This window comes from Phascolarctos cinereus, unplaced genomic scaffold (assembly GCF_003287225.1).
Source record: "Phascolarctos cinereus isolate Bilbo 61053 unplaced genomic scaffold, phaCin_HiC Scaffold_29;HRSCAF=532, whole genome shotgun sequence".
NCBI classification, from domain to species: Eukaryota; Metazoa; Chordata; class Mammalia; order Diprotodontia; family Phascolarctidae; genus Phascolarctos; species Phascolarctos cinereus.
The window spans coordinates 1-7,575 of NW_027555624.1; the positions used below are offsets into that span (position 1 = coordinate 1).

Sequence of the window (7,575 nt, forward strand, 5' to 3'; positions counted from 1 at the left end):
ATATTACGGTTGAGTCTAATGATGGAATAAGTGATGCCATTACTCCTACACTTACCTATCAAATGACGAATTTTTCCTTTTTTTTTTTTGATGAACAAAAAATGAGGTGGAACAAATAAATGTCTCATGGTGAAAGATGAGTATTTGAAGGAAAGCAGATATATTTTATAATAGCAAATCATTATAATTAACTTTTCTTTTTACTCCTGTTCCTAGTTCTTGTAACATTTTATAATTCTAACATTAATACATTTAGTATACACTGACTTTGTCTTATACAGAAAATGTTATTGGTTACTCTATATTCCATAAAGTCAATGTTTACATTCTGATATCTTCCTTGAACACATTTATGAATAGCTCTATCACTAATAAGCCATACTCTTCAATTACCCCTATATGTAATTGTGTTCTATGCTATAACTTTTTCTTGATTAACTTTATAGAAACTACATCTTCAATGAGATAACTTAATATAATTATTTTTATTAAAATTGGAGTATGGATTTAAAAAAAATTGTGCTTAAAATTTGTATATATAGTTAACGTGGTAAAACTATTACTTATTGAGGCATAGAACTTCACCTTTTTGCATTTCAGTTCGCTTTCTGCAGAAACTGAAAATCTTTTTTTATTTTTGCTACCGGGCTTCAGAGCCAGTGGGGAGAAATCACAAGTGGTTTTCTCTTGGCCTTTCAGCCTTCTAGGGGACCTTGCCTCCGCTACAGAAAACTGCAATGGCCAGATACTGGAGGTTAAGAGATTCTAGAACACGAAACATTTATAGAAGATTCAAGCCTCGAGATGGTTGTAGCCCTGGGAACTCCTGGAGGGAGACAATTCCACATGCATTTATCAGATCCTCAGGTGACATGCAAGGGCCCAAGATAAAGTCACACACAGGTGAGTGTGCATGTGCTGGTTCCATTAGCTCTCAGTGGGAGGGGCCCAAAGCTCAAGATCTGAAAGTGGCTGACCTCCGGGCTACTTCGCGTGCTGGAGCTTCTTTCCACTCTGGAGCTAAAAAGGGATGCAGAGCAACTTAGCGGGGACAAGGACGAGGTGTGGCCTCACATTCCAATTCTGGAACCTGCTCTGTTATTTCACTTTGTGAAGATGGGAAAAGTCCTTCTTCTCTGAGCTACAGTTTCTTCTTCTGTAAAAAGAAGACGCTGTACTAGATGACCTCCCAAGTCTCTTCCATACCTTCATAACTCTGTGAAGCCTAGACTGAAACAAGTGTCGTGGAGGTCTGCTGGATCCCCTTGGACAAACACAGTCTAGGTCCTCTTTCTTCTGATTCTCCCTTCTCCTTTCCTGCTTTCAGGAGAAGGGGGAATGGTTTGTATGGGACAGGGAGCTTGGCACAGGGAGGGTGGAGTTGGCATTAGCCAGGAAGCCCTGGGTTCAAGCCCATCCTCTGCAGAATTACAATTGCCATATTGATGCTGTTACTAATGGTGGGAAGGAAGAGGTTACAACAGTTCGCTGGAAAAAAAAGATATGCCAGGTTTAGTTGATCATAAGTTGCTAAAAGAATTAAACATCCTAAGGCTCTAGTAATAGAATAATAATGTTTAAATCCCAAAGGATGATTCCATTTGACTCTGGGCTGAAGAAACGCAGTCCAGCCTGTTGTGTTTAATTATGGATGCTACATATTAGCAGGTGATGAGGTACTTGTACTCAGACCCTAGCCCTTGGAACATATCTCTCCCCAGCCCAAAGACGCTATCTCTGGCAGTAATTCATGAGTGGGCCCCAGTGAGGCAAACTGTCTCTTCCTGGTAGAAGAAAAAGCTGACCTCTGTAGAATTTTCCTTGTATGAACAAGACTATCTTGTACCAGCAGAACTACCATGTACAATCCAGAGGTCAAGCTATAGACATCAAGTCCAACTCCCCAGGCAATCTTTTTACAGGTGTAGAGGTATAGAGGTACGGATCCTTTAGAAGCTCTCCTCCCAGGCCATGCCAATAGTAAACAACACCTGTGCCAAAAGGTACAGAAACTATATGTTCACCACCTAATTAGCATACTTGGCACACCACTCACTGAACTTTTCCTGTGTAAGCTTTAGCATTGCTCCTGTTAAGTTGTGAGTTCCCTAAAGAGCTCTGCCCGCAACAATAGTGGTACAATAAAATGTTTGCCCTTGGACTGGAAGACTGCTTGAGTTTGTGAATGCTTTACAGACAACTCTGCCTTGAACCAAGGTATTTTGGGGTCCCTGCACTCCTAAAACACATCAGAGGGAGATTGATCAATTCAGAGACAAGAGATATGGGTGAACTAAATGATGAAGGTGGAGGGAACCATGGGAAGGCATGTCTATTTTCAAATATTTGAAGGGCCATTGGGAAGACGAGAGTCTCCAGATCAGATCGCTAAGACCAGTGATGAAATGAGCCTGTTTTTGACTTGTATAAGGAAAAATAAACTTTATGGCAATGGAATGAACTGCTTGTGAGACCATTCCCCTCAAGCAGAAGTTGTCTGACCATGGTGCAGAAACAATTCTTACATTAATTGGAAGGCTGAACTCAACGATTTTTAAGGTCCCTTCCAACACAGATATTTTGATTCTCTATATATCATTGATATCTTACTGTTGCAGGCTGACATTAGAATAGATCATCAAAGTTGTCTTTGCTTCTAAGGTACATATAACGTAGAGTAGAAACTAGAAGATATTTGTTTATTGAAATTAATTCAGCCCTCAAGGCATAAGGAAATATCTGCAAAGGGGAATAGGACAACTGATTCTCTAAATAGCCTTTTTGTTGCCTCCCACCTTTTGCTACTCTGCTGCTTTCTATTCATGATATGAGTTCTTCTTCTTCTTCTTCTTCTTCTTCTTCTTCTTTCTTCTTTCTTCTTCTTCTTCTTCTTCTTCTTCTTCTAATTCTTCTTCACCATCTTCTCCTTCTCTATGTTGTTTAGCTTCTAAAACTTCTCCTTCTCCATCTTCTTGTTCTTCTCCATCTCTATCTTCTTCTTCTTGTAATCCTTCTCCTCCTCCTTCTTTTTCTGTCCAAACAACCAAAATGTAAGCTTATCCTATACATCTTTTGGTCTCTATAGTGGACTCTTTTTGAGGCAGTGTGTTAGTCAGATGATCCATGTGTTGTTGGTTTTACTTATACCATGACTTGTCAACATTTCTTCAAGGGCTAGACTCTCTCTGTTCTATCAGCCATACCTGATATCCTGCAGAACCTCAATGCTGTCTCTAAATGGCATGATGATATGGGCAGCAAAGTGGCACAGTGGATAGAGCACTGGTCCTGGACTCAGGAAGACCTGAGTTCAAATCTGGCCTCAGACACATAATACTACCTGTGTGACCCTTGGCAAGTCACTTAGCCTTATTGTATAGACAAAAAAATGAATAAATATATAAATAAATGGCATAAGAAGTTCAATAACATTTTCTCCCATCTAGCACCATGATCTAGTACCCTGACTACATTTGGGCTATGGCTTGGCTAATTAGAAGTCCTATTTAACAAGTAACAGACTCCATCATTACATACATATTATTCTGTGTATGATTTGTGGACAGAAAATTAGTAATTCATTTTATAATTATTTTCTAACATATATCTAATTCTTATTGGAATGAGGACCAATGTAGGTTACAAAAAAACCCTAGCTGATATCTATAGGGAAGAAAAATAAGGAAAATAAATTAATATTGTTAATACTTCAAATATAGAGGCAAATTATTAATTAAAAGCTCATGCCTTCGGGCAGCTAGGTGGTACAGTGGATATAGCAGTGGCCCTGGAGTCAGGAGAACCTCAGTTCAATTCTGCCCTCAGACACATAACACTCACTAGCTGTGTGAATCTGGGCAAGTCACTTAACCCCAGTTGCCCCACAAAAAAAAAAAAAATTATGTTCTTTCTTGACAAACAAACTTCGGCAGCAGGCTTCCACTATGAAAGTTGTTGGGGTTTTTTTTGCTTATTGGCTTCATTAATTTTTTTTTCCTCTACTACTTTGTAGATGAAGTAATATGAAGTTTTTTTTTTAATTTTATGAAACCCCAAGATAAAATTATTTCTTTTTTAATGCTAGGAAAACTAAAGGAAAAGTATTTTTTCTGGAAAACTTCACACACAAGAAACAAATAAAACAGCTCAACTGTAATTTAGGAAATATAATTCATGTTAAGTGATAACATCTAAAACTTGCCAAAATGGCTATTTTTAAAAAGTTATGCATGTCTCAATAGGCTATTGTTTGTTTGTGATAAGCCAGTCAAAGTGAGAATTGGTTTGCTTGTCAGTTGTTGTTTTTTTTTTTTTTTTTTTTTTTTGTTTTTAAAGCATGATTTCTCTAAACCCTAGATTGCACTTTCTTCTATTAGCATTGCTTTCTAGGTTATGCTATTCAGATGAGGAAAACTGAATATACAGAAAATTAATAAAAAATGGAAACATTTAACAAGAGCTACCTAAATTTAAATTTCCTCAGAAAGTCAGCCAACTCTTTTCTGCTCTCTTTTAAAATTTAGCTTATTCCATGAAACCTTCCGTGTGTTAAATCAAGATTCTCCCTAGACCCTCCTCCAGTCACCCCAGCTTATTGTCCACTCCTATCAAGATACTCCTTCTCCCAGACCCCTTCTCCAGTCACCCCAAACAACCTGGCCACTCCTAGATCCCTCCCACAGTCTTTCTGTATATAAGGTCCATCTTATCTCCATTATGATGCTCATATTCTTATGATCTAGCCAATAGCTCACAAATGTTCAGATTCCTTAAGAGTCTGGCCAATATGGCAGATCTTTAACAAACTTTATCTTTGGCTGAAAGAAGGCATGAGTTGAATTCATTCGGGCAAAACATGCATGTTGTGATTTTGGGGTCCCAGTAGCCCTCAACCTCTAACCTCAACATATGGTTCTCTGATCAGGAATGAAAGCCAGGCCACAGCAGTGAAACCTCAAGAGTTCCATGGATGGATGGTGTGGTGGTGGCTGATGGAGCACCTGTGTTTTCTTGGTGTTAATTGTTAGGCCAAAATTAGCACAAGCAACAGAGAGTCAATCCTTGCTGTGTTGTATCTCAACTTCAGAGGCTGCATGGAGTGCACACTCATCTGCAAACAGAAAATCATGCACCAGCACTCCCTCCACTTCGGTCTTGGCTTGTAGCCTTTTCAAGTTGAAGAATTTACCATCAGTGCAAACTAAAAGGGAACCAAGCAACAAAGAAATAAAGGGAATTTTGTGATGCTGGCCTAGTGTTATGTATTAATTAGGGGGAGGGGGATGAAAAGTTACCGAAGAATCACAGAAATGTTAACATTCAGAGTTGTTAGCCGCTAACCAATAGCACGACTAAAGCAACTTCAGTTAGTTTACCTATCATTGATAGGAACAGGGAACCTGCTCAAGGAAAATTGGAGTGAAGTGTGTAGACATTTTAATTGTTGTAATGCTTTCTAAAATATCTGGTCTCTAATTGTGTTATTGCTCAGTTGTGTCTAACTCTCCAGGGCTCCATTTGGTGTTTTCTTGGCAAACATACTAGAGTGGTTTGCCTTTTCCTCCTGCACCTTATTTTACAGTTGAACTGAAGTGAACAGGGTTAAGTGACTTGCCCAAGGTCACACTGCTAGTTAGTGTCCAAGGACAGATTAGAACTCAGGAAGAGGAATGTTCCTGACTCCAGGCACAGAATTCTAGCCAGTGCACTACCTAGCTGCCCTCTCTGTAGTTCTACACATCTGTTAATATTTCTAAGGTTACTAGTTAGAGTGTCTTTTTTTCAAGTACCAGCCTTGATCTGTTCATGTAGATAGTGTATTAATATTGTTTGTTAGAGAATGTATATATGTCTGTGTGTGTCTGTGTGTATGTGTGTATATATATGTATATATAATGAACCCTGAACCCCATGAACCCCACAAACTCCAATTTGAAACAAAGTCTGCTCTAAGAAAGAGACAAACAAAATGGAGGTGCATGTGTCAACAGTTTAATCTCTCTAACTGGCTTAACATGCATTGCATGAGAGTTCAGTCCAAAACTGGGCCCCCGTATGGAGACCAGTTCAGAACTGGCTCAGTTTGGGATTTTCAGGTATAGCTTTATATACCCATCAAAGAGTAGGTGTTTCCAAGGGGTGCCAATCAACCATGATTGGTCAACATGTTAGGAGGTAGGGCATATTAAAATGAGGTCTTCAGTATGTGCTTCAGATCACAGTCCACAGGGGCTAATATTGCCTGCCATCAAAGGAAATACCACCCCCAGTCTTGGAAGTCTGTCTCCACCCAAACATGAGTAAGATAAAATCAATTCAGGTCTGGGTTGGAGTTTCATCCAAATAAGATGCAATGCAATCTCATTTATCAGAGATGTCCTTCTGAAGAACTTTGGACAGAAGGCTAGCAGGGTGGAGCTCTGAGTCCCCAAGACACAGATTACCAAGAGAAATAGTTTTTAATATGTGTGTGTGTGTGTGTGTGTGTGTGTGTGTGTATCTAATAGATATGTTGGTAAGTTGAGGCAGTCTCCTCCACCCTCAACCCCTGTGGTGGTCAGCATTCATATGTATTCAGCACTGTTCTAAGGGAAACTTCCAATTCCTTAAAGCAAAATCTCTGTTGTTCTCCCTTGAGAAATAACCTTCAGGTCCTTTACTACCTTTGGCATTGGTAAAGTTAGTTAGAGAAAGAGAAAATTAAAATAACCACTTTATTATGAATCAACATTTATTAAGTATCTATTAGCTGCCAGGCCTTGTGCTAAGAGCTGGGTATAACAAAAAAAAAAAAAGTAAAAAAATAAAGTAAAAGACAGTTCTTGTCCAAAGTGGGAGATAGCAAATAAATACAAATAAGCTACATACCACAGAAATAGGAAATAAAAGAGGGGAGGCACTAGAATTATGAGGAGTCAGGAAAGCCTTTCTGTAAAAAAAAGGACTTGAGTTGGGACTTAAAAGGAAGCTAGTAGTAGTAGTAGACTTTGATTGTTTTCCATTTAACCTATGCAATTTCACAATTTTACCTCACATAATGTAAGCTACTGGGAAGATCTCTATTTCCAAAATTGTGACACTGTGCACCTCTATTCAAGTGTAAAGTTTGTTGCAACGTTATTTTTCAATGTAATCAGCTTTTGCAGGCTAATCTAAAAGAAGGGTGACACTCCACCCCACCATGCCACACCCCATTCTCACTATCCTATTCAGCCAGTGACTGATGTAGAATCCCTTGGAATTAGGAAAACTGAAGCTTCTCACTTAGATCATCTGTAAGGTAGGAATAATAACTTAGATCATCTTCACAGGGTTATTGTGGGGTTCAAATGAAATCACGTCAAGTGTATTTATAGCTGAAACTGCTAAGTCACCTAACTCCTTCATGTTTTGTATGTATAGTTACCAGGTGAAACCTCTGTGTATTGGATGCACGTAATATGCTATCAACAGATAACCAGGTGCAAATTAGATTCTTAATTTGGTATACTTGAGGGAGAAGAGGGAGAGCGTAAGGGGAGGGACAAGATGCATTTATCTGTGGTATCTCTCTAATGAACTCTCCCATATTAAACC

At 38.9% G+C, this 7,575-nt stretch overlaps 1 long non-coding RNA gene across 1 annotated transcript; it reads left to right on the forward strand.

Annotated features, from left to right (window-relative positions):
* Positions 1–469: 469 nt before the first annotated feature.
* On the forward strand, positions 470–5,244 carry LOC144455391 (uncharacterized). Its single transcript, XR_013484126.1, has 2 exons — positions 470–903; positions 4,925–5,244. It is a non-coding gene; the product is annotated as an uncharacterized LOC144455391 (long non-coding RNA).
* The last annotated feature ends 2,331 nt before the right edge of the window (positions 5,245–7,575 follow it).